Source organism: Plecotus auritus (genome assembly GCF_963455305.1).
Source record: "Plecotus auritus genome assembly, chromosome: 3".
In the NCBI taxonomy this organism is placed as follows: domain Eukaryota; kingdom Metazoa; phylum Chordata; class Mammalia; order Chiroptera; family Vespertilionidae; genus Plecotus; species Plecotus auritus.
In genome coordinates, this window is record NC_137772.1 from 188,773,154 (window position 1) to 188,799,621 (window position 26,468).

General features: G+C 41.2%; 1 pseudogene across 1 annotated transcript in view; it reads left to right on the forward strand.

Moving 5' to 3' along the window:
- Window positions 1-24,883, forward strand: part of LOC308244273 (neurofilament light polypeptide-like) — a 93,136-nt pseudogene extending 68,253 nt beyond the window's left edge. Inside the window, exon 2 of the transcript in view lies at window positions 23,725-24,883. The product of the transcript in view is annotated as a neurofilament light polypeptide-like (transcript). The remainder of the gene's footprint in view (window positions 1-23,724) is intronic.
- The last annotated feature ends 1,585 nt before the right edge of the window (window positions 24,884-26,468 follow it).

A 26,468-nucleotide genomic window follows, 5' to 3' on the forward strand; every position in this document is an offset into this window, starting at 1 on the left:
GCAGGGAACACGGTGACCTGCAAATACTGCAGGGAGTAGCTACTTGGATCAAGGCAATCATGAATTGGGCAAGCATGGTAAATGCTTAAATGATGCCCCGGAGACTTGCTTCTCATCCCACAGTCCAGTTAGGAGCTAATGGGAAGCTGCTGCAGCAGCACAAAGCACCAGTCGAATGTTTTCTGCATAAAGACTGTAATGTCTCATGTAGCAGAGGCTCAGAGAAGAAAATAGCATTAGAGCTGATGGCACTGACGCCAGGTCTAAAACCAATTATATGTCAGCGAACATACTGGGAAGGAGCTGTTCATCTGGCCTCTTCGGCCACTCCTGACATTCAGACACAAGCACCAAGCCTTTAATGAGCATCTACCCTATGTCCCAGCTGGTGATGGGAATGATGGAGAGATTAGGGTTCTGACAGATAAGGTGCTGGTAATCAACAAATGTAAGTCTACACACCATGTTCAGTAATTGAGTGTTTTATTTCAGTAAACTAACTTTCCCCACATCCCTCCTATTTGTTACTGTGCCAATGCGAGGGATACAACCTGTCTTGAGGAATTTGTACTTTGGAGGGGATTCAAAAGAAGGTATTAATATTATCCAGGAAATTACACATGCCATCAAGAGAAGAAATGATTGCCACAGGCAGGCAGAAGAAGTGATGGGAGTAGTTTGGACTGGAGGATCTGGGAAGGCTTCATGGAAGAGCTGGCCTATGAACTGAGAATAATAGACAGACAAGGAGGATTTCTGGAAGCAGAAGTGAAGGCAACATCTATTCAAGGCCAGAAAGAAAAAGATGCATTCCGGGCAGAGGTAACAAGAGTGGCTAAGGAACAGGGATCTAAAGCAACATGGGGAGTTTCCAGAGGGGGAGGCACAAAGGGACAGGGCATTGAGTAAATGAAGGGGTAGGTATTGAGGAATAGTGATGAGAGGCAAAGCTGGAAGTGAAATTGGGGCTCGAATGGGAAAAGCCTTGAATGTCACAGTAAGACAGTGGACTTCATTCTTTTATAACAAAATGCTAAATTATAAGGAATAAAAAAAAGAATTGGTCAACTCATGGTCAAAGAGAAATGCATGTAAATGGGCAACATATATTTCTGCTTCAAACTGCAGGCTTTCATGGCCTTGGAGGTGGATGGAGCTGGGCAAACTTCACATGCCACCTGCACTTTCAGGAGACACCTCTGTGTCACCAGGCCTGATGTGTGGGTGGGGACAGGGTCCCTGAAGCACCAAGCAGTTTCTGCTGGCATGGAGCATGTGCATGAATATTTATGGAAAGAATGAGTAAGTGAATAGATTCTTCCCTGCCTACCCAAGTTGGAATCAATTTCTCTCCCTGCTGAGGTTCTTGTTTGTACACAACAATCTGCTAGTTTAGTTATTTTTATGTTCTTTTGCTTTTGTGAACTCTAAACAACTTGTAGGCAGGGACCAATGTGTACTTGCTCACATACCCTCCTGGTACCCAAAGAGTGCCTTGCATCCAATGGGCACTTACTGAATCATTTCAACAGTATGTCAGTTAAAATACTTTAGTGAAGTCAGATGAATACCAAAAAGAGATTTTTTTAAAAAAAATTTCCCATCCTTTCTTTTCTCAGCTATGGCCTATTTTTTTTTTTGTTCCTCATTTAACCAAGGGAAATTATTTCTCATTACCCGTTTATTCCTGCATGATTTAAACATTTTAAAATATAATTTATCCTTATGTTTTGTACAAAGTGCATCTATTCCTTTTTTTCTCTTCCTTTGTAGAAACCTGAACTGAGATCTACTTTTTAAAAACAAATCTCTTGTTTTTCATTTCCCAGTGTAATTGGTCTCTCAACAATTTTCTGACTTCTTCTTACCCTTCTCCCGTCTTATGCATGCAAATGGCCTTCTCCAACATTCTTCCCTAAATGAATATCTGCTCCCAGGATCTTTTGGCCCTTTCCTCTTATGCCCATAGATTCTTTTCATTTAGTACCCAAACCTGCTGAAACTTTTAAACAGACTATTTTACTGATAGGATTTTCCTTAGAATCCAACCTACACCCTATGAACTTGAGATCACTCTGCCCAAGGTTACTTGAAGTTTCATGCACACTCAGCACGTGTTGTACTAAGATGGTTACCTGCCCTACTCATTTGTTCCTTCTCCTACTAATTGTTCTAAGGTACCCCGAGCACTATTTTCCACTCGACTAAAAAAAAAAACAAAACAAAAAAAAAAACACTTGTCAGAAATTCTAGAGTTTACAGCAGAAGCAATTTACCTTTTTGGCTCATAAAAGAATTTTTAAAAACTCTCATCTAGCTCTAACCGGTTTGGCTCAGTGGATAGAGCATCGGCCTGCAGACTGAAGGGTCCCAGGTTTGATTCCGATCAAGGGCATGTACCTTGGTTGCGGGCACATCCCCAGTAGGGACTGTGCAGGAGGCAGCTGATCGATGTTTCTAACTCTCTATCCCTCTCCCTTCCTCTCTGTAAAAATCAATAAAATATATTTAAAGAAAACCTCTCATTTTTAGATAAATGTTTAAATATGCCTAATAATTTTAAATAGAAAGGATTTTCAGTTCATTGTATATCTGACATTTTAAAATAAAACCTTAATATCCCTGTGTTAAATGTACTCAGTGGAATCTAAATGCCACAGGGATGTGAAACTCCTTCATCTTTCATTTGAACAAATGTGAAGAAACTCTTACTTAATAACTGGGATATCCTTTTTTCTTTGAAAGAAATATTTCTGTTCCATTATTCCTACTTTATCTTGTTGTAATATGTATTTATATTGGAAAAATCTTGTATTAATTGCTTTATTTCTTATCATAGATATGTATATAAATTTAACAATTTTAATTTCCTGTAGTTGTAAGGCTGTAATGGTTTAAACAGTGTTTAATTTGACTTAAGTTGTCATTACCTTTGTTATTAATACATATTTGATCCAACCACACACACATACACACAACACGTTTTGAGAATGAAATATTAAATGTAGAGATGCACTTTTGGGGCTGTTGATCTTCTATCTGTGGATGAATATTACCTATTGGCAGAACAAAACAGTGGGCAGTATCAACAATTTTTTCCTTTTTTTTTTTTTTTTTTTTTAACAGGTTGTTCATGCATAAGAGAATGGGAGGAATTGTATGCTAGCAATGACTCAGTTCTTTGAACTCCTTTCATAGTGCCAAAATTCACATAGTGGTTTATCATCAAAAATTGTTTTTAATGTTGTAGCAGCTGACAACTCAATTCCTTTGTGTTTTTTTTTTAAAATATATTTTATTGATATTTTACAGAGAGGAAGGGAGAGGGATAGAGAGCTAGAAACATCGATGAGAGAGAAACATCGATCAGCTGCCTCCTGCACACCTCCCACTGGGGATGTGCCCGCAACCAAGGTACATGCCCTTGACCGGAATCGAACCCGGGACCCTTCAGTCCGCAGGCCGACGCTCTATCCACTGAGCCAAACCGGTTTCGGCTCAATTCCTTTGTTGAAAGCAAATAAGTGGAACCCACCTGATGCAAAATGATTTGTAACTGTTATTAGAGTCATTCATTGGCCCAATTTATGAGAAATATTCCATAAAGCTTTACCTTTAGCAAAAGAATTTTTACTTATATCTAATATCTGTCACTTAGAGTCAACTTGATTAATCCCTCAAACTTAGAATGGGTTGTAAAATGGAAATACTGTTTTTTTCCTACACCTTTAAAAGAATACTTTAAAAATATAAAATATTTTAAATAAAACATTTAAAAATATCTATATATATAAAACCCTAATATGCAAATAGACCAAACGGCAGAACAACCAAACAACTGAACAACTGGTCACTATGACGTGCGCTGCCCACCAGGGGACATGCGCATAACATGGTGGGCTTTGGCAGCAGGCAGCATCAAACCTGAAGGGTCCCAGGTTTGATTCCGATCAAGGGCATGTACCTTGGTTGTGGGCACATCCCCAGTAGGAACATGGTAGGTATCGGCTGCGGCAGGATGGTGGAGCAGGTGAGCGGGGGTGTCAGGCCAAGGCAGGGCGCCAGTTGCTGTCATCAGGGCAAGCCTCTGGTGGTTACTGAAAATTCTTTGCTCCCACACACTGTGGGCCTGCCCGGCACTCACATCCAATGCCAGTGTCCAGCACTGGCCCTGATCACCCCTCAAGGTTTCTCCTTCTCCCCCTGCTTCTGAGGAGTGATTGGGGCCAGTGGCTGCCTCTTACACCCACTGCTGGTGACAGCCCTGCTTGCACCCATTGCCGGCACCTGGCACTGGTCCGGATCGCTCAGCGCTGTCAGTGGGTGTGAGTAGTGGCTGCCAGTCCTGATTGCCCCTGAGGGCTTCTCTACCTTCCCCTGCTCCTGAGGGGTGATCGGGGCAGCAACTGCCACTTGCACCCACTGCTGGTGCTGGCCCCAATTGCTCTGAGCCATCAGCGGGTGCGAGTGGGGCTGGTGCCATCAGCACGTGGGAGCTGCAATGGCGGGAGTAGGGCTGCCAGCAGAGAGGGGCCTGGGGGCCATGGTGGGAGGAGCCAGGCTGGGGTGTAAAGGATGGGCTGAGACCTGCCCCTGTACCCACTGCAGCCTCGTGGCCCACAGTTCCTTTCAAGGTGCATGAATTTGTGCACTGGGCCCCTAGTATTTATTATAATTTGCATATAATACAAATATTATGCGTTAAAGATTCTTATTAAAACATGGAGACTTAACTCATTCAATTTATGAAGGATATCTACCAGCTTAATGAACAAAGTCAGTTTTTATTATGAAACCAATTGCAAATCGGATGTGCTTTCTGTCACTAAGTCTAGTTTTATATTTTTAATTCTAATAAACTTATGATACCCATTTTTGTGATAACTGTTTCCCTTCTGAATTAAGAACATTCCCAACACAGGCCAAAAAGCCCAATTTCTAATGCCATGCTTTACCCTTTTGAGAAAGAGACTGGGAGAAAGAGATGAGGTGCACATTGGTATTTTTGGGCCTTGGTGAAGGGAGGTTTTGTTGACCCAAGCACTTCAAATTGTCCTTTTGCTGGTGCCTCAGGTTTTTGCATCAGAGTTGTAAGTGAGGACTTAGTACTGGGTGAGTGAGAGGACTTAATACTGGATGAGTGAGAATGCTGAATTATGTTTATAAAGAAGAGAAGTTCTCTAGCCTGGCTGGTGTGGCTCAGTGGTTGAGCATTGACCTATGAACCAGGTGATCATGGTTCAATTCCCAGTCAGGGTACATGCCTGGGTTGTGGGTTTGGTCCCCAGTAGGGGACATGCAAGAGGCAACCAATCAATGATTCTCATCACTGATGTCTCTCTCTCTCTCTCTCTCCCCCCCCCTCTCTCTTCCTCTCTGAAATCAATAACATTATATTTCTCTGTGAACAGGGAAGAGGGAGCAGAGAATCATCATGGTGCCATGCCTATGGTACGTTCTGAGGCTGGCCAATTTTAGAAAGCATACAGATGGAAGTTAAGGCTCTGGGAACTGATTTCCTAGTGTGTCATGCCTATGTGTCCCCAGGGAAGTCTTTGTCCTACTTGAGATGTACAGGTAGCTTTTCTAGCTGGCTTAGCATAGACTGCCTATGGTTTTTGTGATGGGCATATGGGTGGGAGCCAGACAATTCCATCAGCTGGGAACATTATCCCAACTGAATCATCAGCAGAAGGTTAAAGATAGAATCTCTCTACCTTAGAAATCAATAACTTCATTTTTGTTCCCCCAGATTAACTGGAATTGTTATATAAAGTAACTTGGAATATAATATCTAGGTCACATAGTCTGCCATACTAACTTTTTTATGGTCCTCTCAGAGCATTCATAAGTCTGCATCATAAATACTATGAACAGAAAGGCAGGGTGAGGAAAAGGTAAAATATAAATTTAGACCAAGAATAGTGAGTCAGCTTGTTAGTAGGCACCTCAAATGATGCTTGCTGCTTAAAACACCTTAGGGTACCAATTTTCTGCAATAAAAGACCGTGGACCTTCATTCATATGTCTAATGATTATGATGTTTAATAACTTTAAAGAACCTGTTCATCTTGTATGTTCAATAAAGGCAATTGTGCTCACAAAGATAAATTGCAAGCAGGTATGTAGTATATCATTTATAAAGATAGGGAGAATGCTTTAGTGGCTTTTTAATTCCTGTTCACCAGGTATTGTTTGAATTCAAGTAGAGAGAAAAAAATCAATTTAGCTTTGTCTGTTATTGAGTTCCTCGGTGTGAATGGAGTGCACAGTGAAAAGCAATACGTAACAAAAGCTAGTTCACAATTCTTGACAGCTTTTTCACAGTTATATATCAGCTCAAGAGCCACAAGGCAGTGTAAAATTATATTTACTGAATAGAAGTAGGATGGGTTCATGCCTGTCAAAAATATTTTTAGCAGGAGAAACACCCCCAAATAAAGAATCTGCATTAGCTATAAAGAGATATAAATACCATTAAAATGCCACGAGAAAAGCAGAAAAAACTCGATCATTTATAAAGATAAGCTATTCAATGGGTCAGTGAAAATTATTCCCAACGTCCAATTATTCTATAAATTTGAATATGTATTATTTTTCTGTATCCCATAATGGTGGGGAGATCTCTGCAAACACAGTAGTGAGTCAGCCTGTTACTAGGCACCTCATGTGATACTTGCTGCTTAAAACACCTCTGGGTACCAATTTTCAAAAATTGTGGGTGTCATGGAAGGAACAGGAAGAAGGGTGCTGAGCCATTTTTTCCTCATCACTCCACATGTAATGCAACCCAAACCCCAACTACTTCTCCTCTCTCATTGCTGGGTTCTTCCTGAGCCAATGACAGCCCAAAAGGCAAGTCCTGCGGAGCAGAGCGGGAGGGGAATGATGCATATGGAAGCACTATTGCTAGTAGTTCCCACCTCACCAGCACACTTCAGGGCATCAGAGAGCTTCCTGGTAGTTATAGCTGAAGTAAATGGAATGAGCAAACATGGAACTTTCAGAATTTTCACTAAAGGCCCTTTTACAGAAATACCCACTCATCTGAGACCCTGAATTGTAAGATTGCAGTTGTCAAACCAGCCCTCCCCCCAAATAAAGAAAGAAAGAAGCACAATATTTAATGTCTTTAAACATTTCTTGAGCTAGAGATCCAGAAAAAAAGAGATTTCTGAAGTTTGCATTAAATTACCAAGTCATAACGTTCCCAACTGAATCAATGTTTTTGCAGGGGGAAAAATACACACATAGAAAGCATGGTGGTGGTAGTGGGGGGAGGGGGGGACATATACCCTAACAGATATTGTCTATTAATGTCTATACACTAAAGCATTTCACCAAAACAGTAGTCTAGTCTTTATCCTAGTACCTTCACTTACATCTGTTATGCAAATTCCTCCTTTTTGGTAAATTGCCTCTGGAAGTCCAAGTCTAGACTAGCACTGTCCAAAAAAATATATTGTATGTTGTCACATATGTAATTGTAAATGTTTTAGTAATCTTGTTAAAAATAAAAAGAGGGAAGTAAAATTAATATTAAAATGTATTTTAATTAAGTCAATATGTTCAGTATGTTCAGTATTTCAACCTATAATCAACATCAAAAAAATCACTGAGATATTTTATATTCTTTTATAATCACTTCCATTCATTTTTGAAAGAGGATGCTTGCCAACAGCTTCAGTAAAATCTGTATCTTAATGGGAAGAACATTTTCAAACTACAGATATATTCATTCCCCTACAGTATCCCACTCTCTTAAAAACTACTGATGGGTAATTGAAACTGGAAAAAAAATCTTTGAGTGCCATTTCTATCATAATTTTTAGGTTTTTATTACTTGGTGTTTCCTTATTCCTACCACATATGTCCCACATATTCTGAGTAAAATATCCTCAGAAACTTCTTAGAACCCGATTTTAATAATAATTTATGAGTAAAAAAAATATGTATTTTCCTCTACTTCTGAGTGTAAATAAAACATCAAAATTTTTAGGCCTACAGACAACTTGCTGAAAACTTCCCAAGAAAAATGAGAATATGTACTTCAAATCAAACTCAAGGTTCCCTTCTTAACAATATAAGATACAATAATGTCACTTATTTAATGTAGACAACTTATTTTTAAAAAACAACAACTAGCGTTTAGTCACAATTACAACAGCTAGAGTCAGTTCCAAATGTTTGCATGAAATTCTTGTTTCAGATATTTGTCTCATTGTGTGCTCACTGTGGCTGCGTTGGAGCAAGTAAGAGGCCTACTGTGGACAGGAAGTCTTAGAGGAACAAAACATTTAGGCCCATAATTACAGAATTAGGGTAAAGTTTCCATTTATTGGAATAAAAGCAGCAAAAGTAAATATGCCAACCTGGAAGAACAGTGACAACATAGCCACAATTCAGTCTTTCCCAATTTTTCCAGCTGTGTTCCTCACTGAAAGCCAACCATCAGTTAACTTCTAAATGGCAAGCTGGAGCATTGTGTGACTACTGATGTGCGACTTACATCAAGAGCCGGTTAGGTGAAGTTGGTTGGACTCACTACCTTGGGATGGTTGATATTAGTCAGGGAAATAATTATAAATTGTAAATTTATTGTAAAAATGCTCAACATATTCTAAAATTAGAAGAGGGTTTATCTTTCAGCTAAATTCAGATGTGTGGAGAACAAGTAGAAAGTGATTAAGTAATAAGACTCATTTACATATGGGGAAATATATGATGACCGATCACTGCAGGAAAGATTGTAATAATTTGGGGGGGGGGTGTACTGTCCATTTCCAGAGGGGAAAATGGTTCTCTGGGAAAGATTCACTTCCTTTAGAAATCCCCCGTGGCTTTGGCTGTCCTCCCCTTTGAGCCCGTGTACACATGCACAGGCACACACACTCACATGTGCTTTAAAAAAAAACTTTCCTTCGCAATAATGTTCCATATCCTTTTACGCTGTGGGGGGAGGCCCAGGAAGGAAATGTCCAAGATGTGGTGTGTCCTTGGACCCTGTCATTAACATTCCCAATTTGTTGAGTGGTTTCCACGTTTCCCAGAGGCCTTCATCCCGTGAAAGCTGATGAATGGGCTGACAGAGCCTTCTAGACTTGTGTTGGTATAACATGAGCCAAGTGCCTGGAAACAATAAAGACAGCAATTTTCTAAGAGTTTACCTGCAAGAAAAGCCAGGAACACAAAAACCTTTTTTACTTTCCCACCCCAAGCCTCTTCTTTTCTCTCGGTCCCAGGAGGGTTTGGGCAGGCTGTATCCTGTCAGGTTAATTGAGGGTGACAGTCAATGTACTCTCAGCAGCAGCCTCGGTACTGGTTCCAAGGGAAGGACCACTGGAGCTGGGCTCTGGGCCGGCCACAGTGGAGGCTTCCTGTCAGAAAAGGAGAAGCCATGGCTGCAGGGATTCAGAAGTGTCAGGTCTTTTCCTCTGAAACCTTGGACGGAGGCATCTAGTGATGATTTAAAAAGCAATGCTTCTGGCTCCAGTAGCCACTACGAACCTAGAGAAGGCTCCTCCATAGTTAAGTCCATCAGAGCTGGTCCAGGCATTGTCCACACACTGCATTCTCAGAGGGCTGTGCCTTCAAACGGGGTCTTTTAATGTTCAAGAAAAGAAGGGATGTGTGTCCTGGACACAGCGCCCTAAAGAGACACTCAGCAGAAGGAGGTCTGGACTAAAGTGATGTGAGGAGCTTCTAGGGGTCTTTGTCCTACAAGTCAGTTTTGGACCAGTAACCAATTAATCTTAACCTTAACTCTGAAAGGCCCCATCCAAGTCCACAGCTTGTCAGATGCTTTCTGATTTAAGATGCATAGAACTATATTGATTCTGCTTACCATTACCATTTCTTCTTTGGCAAACTAAACTTTGGCATATACTACTTCATATTCATGTTCGCACGGTTAATCCTTATCTGTTCCAAATGTTAAATAACCATAAATTTAAAATAAGCTGTATGGATGACTTAATAAAATAAGGATACTTTCTTTCAATGGGATTTTGATTAAATAATGGACCAGATCTTATTCTGAAACTTTCTATTTTTATTTTTAGGGTTTAAAAATCATAAGCATTAAACTCAGTGTCAGTATATATAGCCATATGGCAGGATAACATAAGGAATTCCCTATGATATGATAGCACAATGAAGACATTCACTCAACAATGAGAAAGGAGAAATTTCCCCACCCCCTCTCTCATTCAAGAGGGTGAGAAGGCTCTTGGTCTAGAGGCATAAAGTTCCCTTGTCTCAGGGTGAACCCACGGTGCTTTAGCCTTAAAGGTCTTAGTAGGACCAGTAGCCAAGCCATGTGGTCACAGAAGCAGTGGGTGCCATATGTAACAGGACTGTGAATAGCAATGACACCTACCTTTGAGGCAGGACATGAGCTTTAACATCAAGTGACCCTCTTGGTGGCAACCATAATGGACTTGAGACCAGAAGCACCCCTTTAATTTTCCTGCATTGTATCCATCCCTCAAGCTTCTTGTCAATTAAGATATTAGACATCTTCCCAATACATGCAGATTTGACTTGATTTGGAAAAATTAAGTACAATGATTTGTGTACCCATGTACTGGGGAGAGAGAGAGTATACATATTAATGAGGAGCTAGTGGTTTCCTTCCCCACTTTCCTGTCCCATGGCTAAAATGACTGTTTCTTAACTAATGAGCAGCAATCACTGCAGGACCTGAGCAGGAGTGGCCACTAATAGGGTAGCTAAAAGGAATAAGGTCAGCATAGAGCTGAAGGCAAGTGTAAATCCAAATGTAAATTTTATTCAGAATAACTTGGGTTTGCCTAGAAGCTGATGGATGGGATACCCAGCAGCAAACAGCAGATAGTCCATGATGTACTTGCTAAGAATGCTGGAATGAAAAGTGGTTTGAGCCTTGGTTGGTTCCACCTTTACCTTAGAAAACTTGTAATAAGCTATAGGCCACTGATGAAGACACAATTTCCAGGTCTACCCAGGAATACCCCTAACCTTCATTCCTGGGTCTGGGTCCATACCTCTGCCCTTGACCTAGATACTTGCCTCAAAGCAACAAAGTGTTGGTCACCAGGAAGTTCTCATTGTGCAGAGCAGTGATGGAAAGCCCATCTGGAGTCATCTTTCCAAGCCAGAGCTAGAAGTCAGAGGACAGGCTGGCCACCAGGCAGAGGCAGAGTGGACATCAGAGGCTGGCTTGGGGTCAGGACCTGTGAGAGACACGTGAATCCTGGCCAGCTGTCATGAGGTCTATCCAGAGAGAAGCTCAGATTATACTGGCTTGGCCTCCCGTCTCCTGTCTAACCTTCTTCCCTCATCACCTCCAGGCCTCTGCTGGCAGCCGCACTTTCCAGACTGATTGGTCCCGTTAACTGAGTTTCAAATGGTGATTTCTGTCTACATAGATGAGTGAGCATTTTCCTTAGTTGCATCTCATTTTACTAACATCACTAATTTCTCTGCTTTCTTGCATCCAATTAATCATTCCACTTCAACTGCGAATTTTATTAATGAGTCATTCACTCCCTTTTCCAGATCGTTAGTGAAGATGTCAAGTTCTGACTGGACCTAATACCAATTCTCACGACTCCATGCTGGCTTCTCTGAGAGCTCCCCGGGGAGGCATTCATCACTCTCATACATGTGCCTTCATTATCCCAAGCTGGTTTTAACACTTTTTGTTAACTAATTTTTAAACACTTTTGGAAACATAGCTATTAATGTTTCCCCAAGAAGCTCCTATTTGGGGTGGGGGGTGAAGGGACAGATGGCCACATGATACATAGCACAACATACATAACCATGACATTCTAGCTGCCACAAAGTGCACAGTGCAGGCTCATTCATTCATTCATTCATTCACGTTTGTCAGCTATAACTCTCTCTGCTTTTTATGCTGTCCCAGCACTCACACTTGTCTATTGATGTGCCTTTTCTACAGACAGAAGCTTCAGATTTTAGTATACCTTCTTGGCTAGTTCTCGGGTATTTTATGAACATTAGCAGGTTATTGAAGGACTGTGAATTCCACACAGGTGGCTAACATTTAACTTTGAACAAGCCAAAGGTTTCATGGCCGAAGAACAGGAATTATTTCCTGGGCTTTACTTGCTTGCTTTCGTTCACTGTCAGTGTAAACATGGTTCTAAATTTGTGGCTTAAATCCAAGGAAATAAACCATTAGATGAGGTTGATCTTTCTTTTCTTTGTATTTTGAGGTTGCTAGGTACTGAACGTGTTCAAGTTCTGGGCATGCCTCCTCACCAGGCTTTTCATCTTTGATATGACCCCTGAAGCACCTTTATCCTCCTATTAAAATACTTTAAAAAACTAAAGCTTGGTATAATGAAGGCTGAATATAAAATCAGTTCTGTGCTATCATTTGAACATGTAAAAATATTCATTTGAGCACAAGCTGAAGGGAAAAATATAAGAAAAGCTGATTTTCTAAGGTTGTATAACTTGGTAAATTATTCTTTATTTTAGAATAATTTTCTTTAACATTATAAAAAGAGTTCTTTATGCAGCATTCTCTTATATATTCCACGATAGGATATATTCTTCCATGACTATGAAAATTAGGGGTGTTTACAATCTGTTTAGGGAAAAATGTTCCTCCCAAATCTTTCAGTTGGGAGCCCAAAGTGAAAATGGATCTCCAATTAGCCAAATGCGGTGGCATTTCCTGAGCAAAACCAAGAAACATTTCCCAGGTAATAGACTCTCTGATGCTGCAGCTTTCCCACCTCATCCAGGTATCCTGTGGGCTTGTCCATGTGATCAGTAAACCATTCTGGAACGTTAGTCACCTCTTCCATGTATGCATGCTCCAGCTACAGTGATGCTGATTTAATTTAATTTAATTTAATTTAATTTAATTTAAATTAAGTTGTTAAAATGCCTTATGCTAAATACTATAGCATAGTGTAACATATTATAGTATTCATATAGCTTATATGGATGTATATCCATGTACGGATAATATATTGTGGTATATTATATTACATTGTATGTTACATATTAGAGTGGTATATTATGGTATAGCATATCATAGTGTGATATGATATAGTACAGCAGGGCATACAGTAATATATAAAGTATATATTAGAGTGATATATTCTAGAGTAGTCCAGTACAGTACAGAGCTGCATAGTAGTTAAAACAACAACTCTGGAATCACAGGCTTACTTTTCAAATTGTGGTCCAATCATATGTTAGGTGAATGATCTTGAGCCCATTACTTAATGTTTCCAAGCCCCAGTTTCCACATCTGAAAAATGTGGAGGAAAAATACTTTTCATGCAGTGTGAGGAGTAAGTAGTGAGGATCACGAAAGTGATGCACGTGAATAGTAAGCACTGACAGTTCATAAGCTCTCCACAACCCACTCTCATTTCATGTACCTCACTGCCAGTGGGGTGAGTGATGGCAGTCCCAGCTTTAAGAAAAGTGCCTTGCTAAAAGCATCTAATAAGGTTTGGCTAGGACATGACTCAGGAGTGGCTGGGTATTTCCTATTTACTTCTTTAGCCTAGCATCTTCAGTGAACCTCCCAATCACTTACTGTATTTCACAGAGATGGGAAATGACCCTGGAAGGAGATGGTGCTATTACCTCTTGGCGTTACTGATGAGCACAGGAGAGAAGGGTTTTTAGAATTTCTCATAAATGATAAGTAGCCACAGTCCTCTGTGTCTTGGGAAATGCAATCAAACACCATAAACAAGGGCTGTATTTTATTTTGTGGTTTTCTCTTCCAAAACATCAGGAAGGAAATGATTCAGATGTGCTAAAAGATTTGCTCCCTAGAATAGTGAAAGCAAGGAATGGGAAGAACCAGAAAGTCCAGTGAAAAATACTGTGGGAATCAAACATTTAAGACATTAAAGTGTGTACAGATACATTTGCCACAGATTTCTTTCTGACTTGAATACTCACACTGCCCTTAACCCTAGCTGGCTCTGATATGTCTCAGAGTTGGAAGTGCTGGGCCAAGAACTTTGTACTCTTCTACACAAGAATCTCGGTGCCACTGAAAAGCAAATTTTTGCTAAAGGATCACACAGGGCTCAAGAATTCACAGAGTATGGAAATAGATGAGAAATGTATAGGTGTTATACACTGAGTGGCCAGATTATTATGATCTCTGAACACATAATAATCTGGCCACTCAGTGTATTTGTATCTTAAATGGGTACCAAAGGTATTCTAGACTTTTGTTGGAGATCAACCACCTATTTGCCCTGAGCTTTCTATCAGCCAGTGCAAAAGGGAAAACTGATCAGGTGCACGATATATAGTATCTTTGATATCGAATAAATGAGGTACTCAAGAGAAGTACACTGAGTGGCCAGATTATTATGCATTCAGAGATCATAATAATCTGGCCACTCAGTGTATATTTAGGGTCAATTTTATTTTTAAAAATAAGATGTAATGAAAAGCACATCGAAATGCCCTGGCCAGTATTACCAATGGTTAGAGCATCAGATTGCACACCTGAAGGTCTCAGGTTTGATTCCCGGTCAAGGGCATGTACCAGGTTGCAGGTTTGATCCCTGGCCCTGTCAGGGTGTGTGTATAAGGCAACCAATTGATGTGTCTCTTTCACGTGGATGTTTCTCTCTTTCTCTCCTTCCTGCCCCCTTTTCCCTCCCTCCACTCTCTGTAAAAAATCAATGGAAAAAATATACTTGGGTGAGGATTAACAAAAACCGCAACAGCAACAACAAAAAAGCACATTGACATGAGATTAGGAGACTGAATTCAGTGCCTAATTTGACATTTCTTAGTGTCGTGACCTTGGGAAGTTTCTAAGCCCCTGTTCCCACACCTGTATTACCGAACAAAAATCACTGTCCTTCCCTATCATCTAGAGGAGTTGTAATTATCAAATGAGACCACGTATATGAGGCTACTGTGAAAAGTGAAAAATACGGCATGTTGGCCTCGTTGTCCTTATTAAAAGAGGAGGAGAGAGGCAGGAGGAGAAAGTGGGCAGGGTAAGGGCTTTGAAAACAGGCAGGCTTGTGTTTCGTAGCAACCTTGCCCCTCCTCTTAGTAGCTTTGTGGCCACAAGAAAGTCACTTAACTTTTCATGGCCTCCGTTTCCTCATATGTAAAAATGGAGTTACTAAGCACTACCTCATAGTTGTTTGAAGGATTAAGAGGGATAATGCAGGTAAACTCCTAGATACTTTTGTTTGCTGTTTTCAAGCCAGGTCCTATGCCCCTGAATGTGCCAGGTCTATTTCTTAATCATAAAAGCACTGACATTTGGAGAGGCCGAGGGCTCAGGTTTATTGAGCCAGAGAGCAGCAGATACAGAATTCCTGCTAAAATTCTATTGGTCAGGTTATTTAACAAATTGCTTTTGAAATATTTAAGAATCCAGGACCTTGAAAGACTTAAACTATGACTATACTAGTAGCTTCGGAAAACAATGCAATACATCTTATAATTTAACACTAAGAAACAATTAGAAAGCTTACAGTGTTTTAGAGCCTTTTTTCTCTTATGTTGAATGATTTTCCTGCAGCTACATTTCAACTAAGCTTCAAATGCACTCCTCTTTTTCTTTCAGATCACGTTTTCTGTGTTAAAAATGGGGGGAGTAGTGAGATTCAGAGAGCTTTAGATTTCCTAAGCAAACCAGATGTATCTAAGAGAACCCTGAAGGTTTGTGCCTCTCCCAGTGACTGGAACTAAGCCAGCAAAGTAACCCATCTGCTTTCCACTGAGATTATTATTACTGTTATTGTTTGGTCCTCTGGTATGTACCAGGAGCCTCTGGAGCAAGCTTAGAATGAGGCACTGGCTGGGTAACGTCCTCTTGACTTACCTCAGTTCCAGCAAAGCCAAACTTCTGTGTAACTGTTAACTGCTTTAATCTCTCAGTCATGGATTTCAGTGGAAACTTTATTTATATAAATAGGAAAACATCACATCTGATTTTTATCATATGAAGCTAAGGAGAATGCCTGTCTTATAATGATACTCTCAATAGAACTAGGACTCTCTCACTACTTTTGAAACTTCCGTTGCATCTGCACTTGAAGGGAAGTGACGAGGAAGATCAATGCCGCTTAGAATCCAGCATATGGTGGGCCACGGCCCACATTGCTCCAGCTGAGAGACAGGTTGGGATGGCTCTAGTTGTGTGGTGTCAAAGAAGTGTTTGGGGCTTGACAAGCTTTGAAACCTTTCCCAGCTGTTTTGGAGGTATTAGAGGTGTTCCTATATTTCCCACATGTACTGGGTCTATTTTTCACGTGGTATATGAGAAAGACAGTGGAAAGTCGCCTGTGCCTAGTTCTATTCGAGCTACGGTAAGTTTCTCTGATCTACATACAAGAGAGGACCTGGGCTCAATCAGGAGAGCAGCTTCCACTAGCACCTCTTGTTACTGAGCTATGACTCTTTAGATAATGTGAGTTGTTGAGGCATTCAGATAACAAAAGCTGAGGTAGTGCAAAACAGGGCCATGAGTGGCCTCAGAGTCACATTGCCCTAATTGACTTAATACATTTTATTTTTATTTTTAAAAAATATATTTTATTGATTTTTTTTTTACAGAGAGGAAGGGAGAGGGATAGTTAGAAACATCGATGAGAGAGAAACATCGATCAGCTGCCTCCTGCACACTCCCCACTGAGTATGTGCCCACAACCAAGGTACATGCCCTTGACCGGAATCAAACCTGGGACTCTTGAGTCCACAGGCTGACGCTTTATCCACTGAGCCAAACTGGTTAGGGTGACTTAATACATTTTAAGTTACTAATGAGATACAGGGTGTTTTGCAGTTCAGGAATAATAGCAAACTGAAACACATATGTGCACACACACACACACTTACATACTTATGCATACACACACTACACACATGTGAAATTTTCTACAGCGATTACTTTAAACCTCTATGTTTCTAAAAAAACACGTGATAGTATCTTTCAGCACCATGAAGTCTCTTTTGTAAATAATTTTTTAACTTTTTGTTGTATAGTTTACATATGGTAAAATGTACCTCTTTAAAGGTATAGTTCAGTGTTATGACAAATGCAAATCCCATGTAAACTCCACTCCAATGAAGATACAGAATATTTGCATAACCTCCAAAATGTTCCCTCATGCTTGTCTACATTCTGCCCAACTGTTCTTGTTCCATAGAACCACCAGTCAGCTTTCTATCACCATAGATTAGTTTCGTCTCATCTGGAAATTCATACAAACGAAATTATGTATTATGTATTCTGTATCTTTTTAAAAAATATATTTTATTGATTTTCTACAGAGAGGAAGGGAGAGGGATAGAGAGTTAGAAACATCGGTGAGAGAGAGAAACATCGATCAGCTGCCTCCTGCACACTCCGTACTGAGTATGTGCCCGCAACCAAGGTACATGCCCTTGATCGGAATCGAACCTGGGACCCTTAAGTCTGCAGGCCGATGCTCTATCCACTGAGCCAAACCAGTTAGGGCTGTATTCTGTATCTTTTATCACTTTGCATAACGCATTTGAAATTTCACCTGGATCGTTTTATTTGTTAGTGGTTGGTTCCACTTTATTGCAGTTAATAATCTCTGTCTTCTTATCCTGGAAGTCCTCTTTCCCATCTACATTGATGTGATTAACTTACAGGGTCAGCAAATGTAGGTTTACAGTTGTTCGTATGGAAAATAATATAATAATAAATAATAATACAAGAATAAATTGTTTCGCATACAACTGTAAACCTATTTTTGCCCCATCCTGTATTTGTTTTATCCTGTGAAACACACAAATTATTTCAGAATTAACTTGTAGTTCATTAACCTTGTTCTGATCATATTTCTTACTATTTTTTTAACTGAAAGGTGGAAATGTATAGTAAGTCATGTTTTTAAAGGGCAACTGGGGCTGCAAAAGTTGGGCCAAATGGATGCCATGGCAACCGAGCTTGGCTTTGATAATTTCCTAGGGATATGGCCGTTCCATTCTTCATAAGCTGGGTACTTGGAAGTGACCTTTGTTTGGTTTAGTGGCTTTACAGATTTGCTATCATATTAACAAATGTCACTGAACATGTAAACTGCTATAATAAAAATAAAACAGGTTTTATTTAATAAATCCTTACTCTACGTGTTTGTGCATGTTATAACATATCTCATTTTATTCTTAAAATAGTTATGCAAACCACCTCTTATTGAACACCTAATGACTACCAGCTCTTAAGGAGCTTATAGTCTAAGGAGAAGGCAGACATTAATGAAAGTATGATCCCTGTGATGCTAAAACGGGGAGCTATGAGAACACATATCAGGGGGACCAAATCTAGTCTCAGGGGCAACTAAGACCTAGGTGAAGAATTGACCTTTTAGCAGGGACCTGAAGGCCAAGGGGAGCTAGCCACACCAGAAAAGGTACTAGAAATGTTCCCATGTGAACAACATGTATGCCGGTCTGGAAGTGAAAGGCCTGGCAAGGAGGAGGAATTGGTAACGTTTTTGTGTAGTTGAAATCCAGACTTGGAGGCCGAGGGGGACCCGCTGAGCCCAGCTGTGCCTGAGCTGGGACCAGAACCACTGCAAAAGCCTGCAGTTGGGAATGGGTTTTGAATATTGCTCATTCTGGAATGGCAGTGATGCTGCACAGGCACCTATGTATGAGGATTCAGAGAAATGAATGCCAGTGGGTTCTGGTAAGAGAATTCAAAGGGGAAAAAAGTCCAGTGGTTTCTCACGTTGATCATTGGAATAATGTGATGTCAATTTTCTTATGACATTCACTTTATAAATTACTTTATTATTAAAATTCTAATTAATATTCCCCACCTCTGGGAAAATAATTCTTGGTCTTTCTGAGGTAGAATTCCGAGGACATATTAAGTGGGTGGACAGGTTTCTACCATGATGCTGTCTTAACTAAATAGAGTTTAATTTGCAAATGTTAATCTGATACTTTTCACAGATGATATTTATTTTAAAAAGTTAATGGTTACCACATAGAACACGTCTGTGTGCAAAAAGGTAAGAAACTGGTTTAAAAAAACAGTCTATGATAAATATCTGTGTATTCTAAGGGCAACATTTACATTGAAAATTGCATCTTGGTTTTGAATTTATAGTAAGTGAATAAATCCAGTATTGCAGATTCTCAAGGCAATTGTTGGAAGACCAAGACAAGTGTGGTCATTAATCATATTGTGAAACCAGACATAGCAGAAAAAGAATTGAATTGAAATGAAATTCACTGAACCAAAATAGCACATACTGAAAAGTGTAACATTGCCTGATTCAGTATGAGATTCAAGTAATGTTTGTGTATCTGTTCTGACCGAGAATAGAGATCAATGATGAAGAAAACATTATAACTTTCTTCTTGGAATGAACAGGTTAGGAATTAAGGGAATATGTTTTATATGTTGCTATTATTTTTAAAAATAAGATAAAGTGTCATTCACATTGGTATTAATATAATATTATGGAGGTTAAAATATAGGTGGAGACTGAGAATTGGGTGCTTGACCTAATTCCAGCAAATGTTTACTCCAAGAATATGTACTTACTATGTTGAAATAATAAAACGTTAGAAATAGACGAAGATGTTCATCATCAATGAGCTATCCGTTTAATAAAAAAAAATTTTTTATGGTTTCTTTTTGTTCCTAGAAAGGACTTCTAGTTACATATTGGGGTTTTAGAAACCTTGTAACTGTGAAAAGATTGAAAAACTTGGTGTTATGGTACTGAAGGCTAAGACCAACAAGTAGTTAACATATAAATGCGAGAAGTCCTCAGAAGGCTGATGGACTTTGATAATCAGCCAGGGCTAAGAATCAGCATTGTATTATCCTGCTGTTGGCTGAATGGCTGAAGGCAATCCCCTAACCTGATAATCCTTTACTGTTTACCAAACCCATTGAAATGACTGTTTGCTTTGCTAAAGGGCAAAGATATATTCTAGTAAATAAAAAGCTATGGGTCTGGACATTCAGGGAGCCATTCCACTAGAGAAGAGCCTCTGCCTGGTTCTCCCAATGCCTTGCAAATTTATATTTCTTATCTAGTATATCCATTTGCACATGGCCCCTTCTCCAGATTCTGAATCCTTGCTGCAAAAGGTTGCGGCATTACCGTGTCACGGCTGCTGTTCCAGAGCCCCCCGACTGGTCTTTCTTTCTTTCCTTCACTGTGTTCCTTACCCACTGGAGAAATGGAGTTCCTCAAAGGGCTTTTCTCATGCCATTTCCTGGGCTGGGGATCTGCAGAGGTTCCCTTTGTTTTATTACTTCAGTCCCAATTCTCCTACCTGTCTTGGGGACCATCACTACTTTCTTTTCATCAACAATCAGTTCCTAATTTTTAACATGAGTGATCTATAAGTTTCACAGATTAATTCAGCAAATATTTATTGAGGAAAGGCAACATCAGATGAGAGTTTTGGAAAGATCATGCTGGATTGGGGCTGGGTGTCCAAGGGAAGCTGTGGTATGGTCTGTCGGAGCCTGTGCAAGTGTCCTGGTGGGAGATGATGAGGGCTTAAAGCAGGGTCTTGGCCATGGAGATGGAGTTAAAATAAGTAATTATTTTAACTCCATCTCATTTACTGTTTACCAAAGTGTAACATTGCCTGATTCAGTATGAGATTCAAGTAATGTTTGTGTATCTGTTCTGACTGAGAATAGAGATCAATGATGGTCTGTCGGAGCCTGTGCAAGCGTCCTGGTGGGAGATGATGAGGGCTTAAAGCAGGGTCTTGGCCATGGAGATGGAGTTAAAATAAGTAATTCTGCAATCAATTTAGGAGGTGGGTATCCCCCACACTTATCAGAAATGCATTGTTCCTAAGTTTTCTACCAGTTTGTTTACCTTTAATTCCCACTTGAATGACCATGTCTAGCTATGTGACCCACCACTCTAGCTGTGAATGTCCAAAACCTATTACTAATTTGTTTTTTCCCATTTCTAAAAGATGTGGATAAAAAGGGGCCACACACTACACCTGACATGCTCAGGGGATGCCTGACAAACCCAGAGACCAAAAGTAACCACACAGAGTGCTATGAACATAAAAATCTAACTAAAAGTGGCTCATGGTGGGTAGCCACAGTCTAGGCCTGGAGCTTCCTTGACAAAGGCCTTTGAAATTGCCTATTGTCTTTGTGCTTCTAAAATAACATATCTTTGAAGTCTCAGAATAGTGTTTTCCCCAGATTCCTCGAAGGCGGAACCACATGCGGCCAGAGCAGGAGACCACAGAACCCTTCATTGTACTTGTTGCCCATATACCATCTCTATGTGCTGGAAATGTTAACTATCCTGCACCCACCAACCTAAGAAAAGTGTAAGTCTCTTTGTTTTACTATTTATCCAATTGCAGAGATATTCCTGATTTGCTTTCTCCTGATTCCCTAATCTACCAACAATGAATTCATGCAACCCTCCTTACATCTCCTCCTTTGATTCTAATGCATAAACTAAGCGGCAAAACCTCCACTCTCCAGAACATTTTCTCAATCTGTTGAGATTTTGCTTCTGGGCAATTGTCATCAGTTTGGCTCAAATAAACTCTTAGAAGACTTTTTCTTAGGCTGGACATTCTTTCATTGACAACAGAATATAATAATAGTACCTGTTCTAAATAGTTGTTGTAAGGCTTAAATGGTTCAAAGCCTGTGAAGATTTTTAGCTCATTGCCTGGCATATAATAAAACGCAACAAAAGTTAGCTACCCTTCTTGCTACCATGTCTTTCCTGATTAATTTAGAGCATTTGGTTTATGTATAGAACAAAACCATTTTATCTTTGAGCTGAAAGAGATATTAGAAACTGTTCTATTATTTCTCTCATTTACACATTTAGAAGTGTAGGCACAGGGGTGGGGGAGGTGAGAGTTCCTCAGTGGTAGTTCTGGAAACAGAGTCTTCCATCTTCAAGGTCAATGGTTTTTTGCCCTGGACCACAGACCTTTGTTGTATACCAGTGTGTTTTTTAATTTCAGGTAAAATTTAAGCAACTCCAGGGTGTGGCCTCGCCTCTGTTGATTGGCCCAGTACTCAGCCCAAAGCTTTGCACCAAAATGCTTACTGTAATGTGGAATGAAATTTGATGCTTTTATGTTACAAATTATATTAAACAGATTTATGAGTTAAGCCATTTTCAGTTCCTACTTGCCACATAATGGGAGAGATTAAAGCAACCTAATGAGTAATATTTTATTTAATAACCATCTCACCAGGTGTATTTTCTCAATTATTAACTCTAATATTCCCTAACAATTTAATGTCAGAACTGCGCTCTAGGAGGAAGTGAGGCACTTCTGGAGCTGTGACAATAAGGGTTAGGAGTCTATTCAGGTGAGCACTTGCAAAATTTGCTCTTCCAGTTTACTGGGCCCTGAGGGAGGATCTGGGCCAGCAACTGGGGCCTATGTGATCTCTTGCATAAGTTCGTTCACTGAGTCAGTGGTATAACAAGAGATAGAGATAGAGAGAGACACAGAGAGATAGAGATAGACAGGCAGATAGGGAGGGATTTATTCCTTTGTATTCCTGTATTAAGAAAACTTTTTACATAATTTGTTATTTGCTCTGTGTGATCATAGAAAACTGAGCCTTCCTTATAAGTGGACTAATTGTGATCTGTAGACTGTTTATGGTCCCATGACATAACATGGAGATTCAATTTGCCCAATTACTTAGTATTCACTGAGGTGATGATTTTAAGACTTCCACAGGGAAATAAATGTATTCACAGGTACCATCTCAAGAAACTTTAGTCCTCAGTTTATTGTATAAACAATTTTTCATATTACCTGTGTCTCCTTTTTCTTACTCCCCTGATTCTGTATTATCTTTCTTATTCTCAATGTCTACATTTTTATTTCCATCTTCTCTTATTTATTTTCTCACTTCAGATTTTAACAATAAACTTTGTTGTTAAAGTTTTCAAATTATCCCCCAAACAATAATAAATGATCACAAAAGACTGTTATATTGTTCCTATAATATGTAACTCGAAGAATACCAATTTTTATAGAATTCTAGCTTGGAAGTGATGTGAGAGAATCTGACAGCTATCTGGATATTCTTGTTGTCAAGAGCCTGCTCAGCTGGTTTGCCCCTTGAAGTAGGTTGAATTATGGCCCCAAAGATATCCCTGGAAACTGTTAATGCTAACTATTTAGAAAAAGGGGTTTTGCAGGTGTAATTAAGTTAAAGATCTAGGATGGGTAAATAATTCTAGATTATCTGGGTGAGCACTAAATGCAATTAAAGGGTTCTCCTAAGAGAGGCAGTGGAATGTGTGTAGGATAAACAACAGCTTTTATTTTTGTGGTTATTCTTAATGCTGCAATTGGTACTCATTGTCTTAACTCCTCCATTATCCATTCTAAATCCTCACCTTCACCTTTCACTTCTACATGTCTTGGTGGTTTAACCTGTGGGATATTGTGAGTTATAATAATCTACACTAATAAAAGAGAAAGATGCTAATTGACCGTACTTCCGCTACGCCCACCAGCCAATCAGGAGTGATATGCAAATTAACCCACCAAGATGGAAGGTAAATTTGCATATGCAGGCCGGGCGGGTAGTGCCTGATGCCGCCTGCAGCGTCTCTGGGATCACTGTCTGCCCCCGGGCCACCTGTGGGCACCGGTGGAGCAGACCCGGGTTGAACATTAATGAAAATGGGATGCCTGTGCACCGCCCCACCGGGCCCCGTCCCTGGTGAGGAGAGGGCAGTGGGCAGTTAGGAGGCACCGGAGCTGGGAAGGGACTGGGAGCAACCTACAGGCGCGCTACCAGGAAGAGGTGCTGAACCATGAGGACGCCGAGGGCTGGCTGATGGAGGCGCACAAAGGTGCAGAGGAGGCGGCTCTCACCAGCGCTGAGCTCGAAAAGCGCATCGACAGCCTGATAGACGAAATCGCCTTTCTGAAGAAGGTGCACAAAGAGGAGATCGCCAAGCTGCAGGCACAGATCCAGTACGCTCAGATCTCCATGGAGATGGATGTGTTCTCCAAGTCCGACCTTCCGCCGCGCTCAAGGACATCCGCGCCCAGTATGAGAAGCTGGCTGCCAAGAACATGCAGAATGCTGAAGAATGGTACAAGAGCTGCTTCACCGTGCTGACCGAGAGTGCTGACAAGAACACCTACGCGGTGCGCGCCGCCAAGGACAAGGTGTCCGAGAGCCTCCGCCTGCTCAAGGCCAAGACCCTGGAGATCGAAGCAAGCTGGGGCATGAACGAAGCGTTGGGAAAGCAGCTGCAAGAGCTGGAGGATAAGCAGAATGCCAACGTTAGTGCTATGCAGGACACAATCAACAAATTAGAAAATGAGTTGAGAACTACAAAGAGTGAAATGGCACGATATTTAAAAGAATACCAGGACCTCCTCAACGTGAAGATGGTTTTGGACATTGACATTACAGCTTACAGGAAACTCTTGGAAGGTGAGGAGACCCGGCTCAGTTTCACCACCGTGGGAAGCATAGCCAGTGGCTACTCCCAGAGTTCCCAGATCTTTGGTCAATCTGCCTAAGGTGGTTTACAGACCAGCTCCTACTTGATGTCCGCTTGCTCCTTCCATTCTTAATACACCAGCCACGTCCAGGAGGAGCAGATCAAGGTGGAGGAGACCGTTGAGGCTGCAAAAGCTGAGGAAGCTAAGGATGAAGCCCTCCTCTGAAGGAGAAGCTGAAGAGGAGGAGAAGGAGAAGGAAGTGACTGAGGAAGAGGAAGGAGAGGAAAAGGAAGAAGTTGCCAAGGAAGAATTTGAGGATGCAAAGGAGGAAGAAGGAGGTGAAGGTAAAGGAGAAGATGCCCAAGAAGCTGAGGATGAGAAGAAAGATGAAGGTGCTGGGGAGGAGCAAGCAACCAAGAAGAAAGATTGAGCCCCCCTTTCCTTAATTATTTCAGGAATAATCCTCCTGAAACCAGGTCAATCCCGTCACCAACCAAGCAGTTGAGTTCCTGATACTATATGAATTAAGAAGTCAATATATATAACATTCTGAGGTGACTCAGTTGGACATTAAATGTTGTGCTATGGCTTTTCTTCTTATGCAGAGTAACTGTTTTCTTGCAGAATGGCTTCCTGGCTTGCTGCCAGTCTGTGCATGGTCCATGCTTATGAGTTCAGGATCTATAACAATGTGAATAATTCAGATGTTTACAATAAAAACAGATGAATACATAAATTCACTAATGTTAATGTTAAACTTCATGGAAAAAATAGTCCTTTGAATCATTGGTGGTTAGAAATTAAATCATGTGCAATAAACAGTAAATAAAGTTACACTGAATGACAAAAAAAAAAATACATTAGGGGCCAGGAAATGTTCAAAGAACTGGGGAACCATTCCCAAATCAGGAAGGGAAGTCACAGGGTGTATATTATTGCTATGAATACACTATATCCTACTACTTACAACATATACAATGTAATGTATTAGATGCCTTCCTATTGCGTGAAGTATGTATTCTCATAGAGTAATACTGGTAGATATGTTATAGTTATGGCAGTATGTCATATCCTATCTATATTAATAAAAGGGTAATATGCTAATTAGACCATGAGACCTTCCAGACGTCCTTCTGGACAAAGCCATGGTGGCGGGGCCGAGGCAGAGGCGGTTAGGGGTGATCAGGCCAGGAGGGGAGGGCAGTTTGGGGTGATCAGGCTGGCAGGGGGGGGGGCAGTTGGGGGCAAGCAGGCCAGCAGGCAGAGTGGTTAGGGGCAATCAAGCAGGCAGGCAGGTGAGTGGTTAGGAGCCAGAAGTCCTGGACTGTGAGGGGGTTGTCCAACTGCCGGTTTAGGCCTGATCCCACATGGGTCCCAGATTGGAGAGGATGCAGGCCAGGCTGAGGGACAACCTCCCCCCGGGCACTAATTTCGTGCACCGGGTCACCAGTCCTATCTAATAAAGAGGGAATATGCTAATTGACCATCACTCCATCACAAAGGTGGCTGCACCCACAGCTGAGGCCAAGTTCCCATAAGGAGCCTTAACAAGCAATCAGCAGGGACCTGAGGCTACACCCTCCCCTGCCCCCATGGGGCTTGACAGGGAACCTCAAGATGCGCTTCCCATCTTGGTGCTGGGCTAGGGGACCTCAGGCTGCTCCCCCCCGCCCCAGCGCCAGGCTGGGGGACCTCAGGCTGTGCCCCCACCTGGTGGGACTTGACAGGGGAACTCAGGCCGCGCCCCCCGCCCAGCGGGGCTTAACAGGGGATCTCAGGCTGTGTCCCCCACTTGGCGGGGTTTGACGGGGGACCTCAAGGCATGCCCACCCCACCCCATCTGGGGAACCTCAGGCCATGCCCCCCCCCTCCTGGCACCAGGCCAGGGGACCTGAGGCTAAGCCCCCTGCCTGGCGGGGCTTGACAAGGGTGGGACTGGCTGGGTCTGGATCTAACCCAATGGTGCGGGGGCAGCCAGGTCTGGGTCTCATGTGATTTTGAGGTGCATGTGGGTA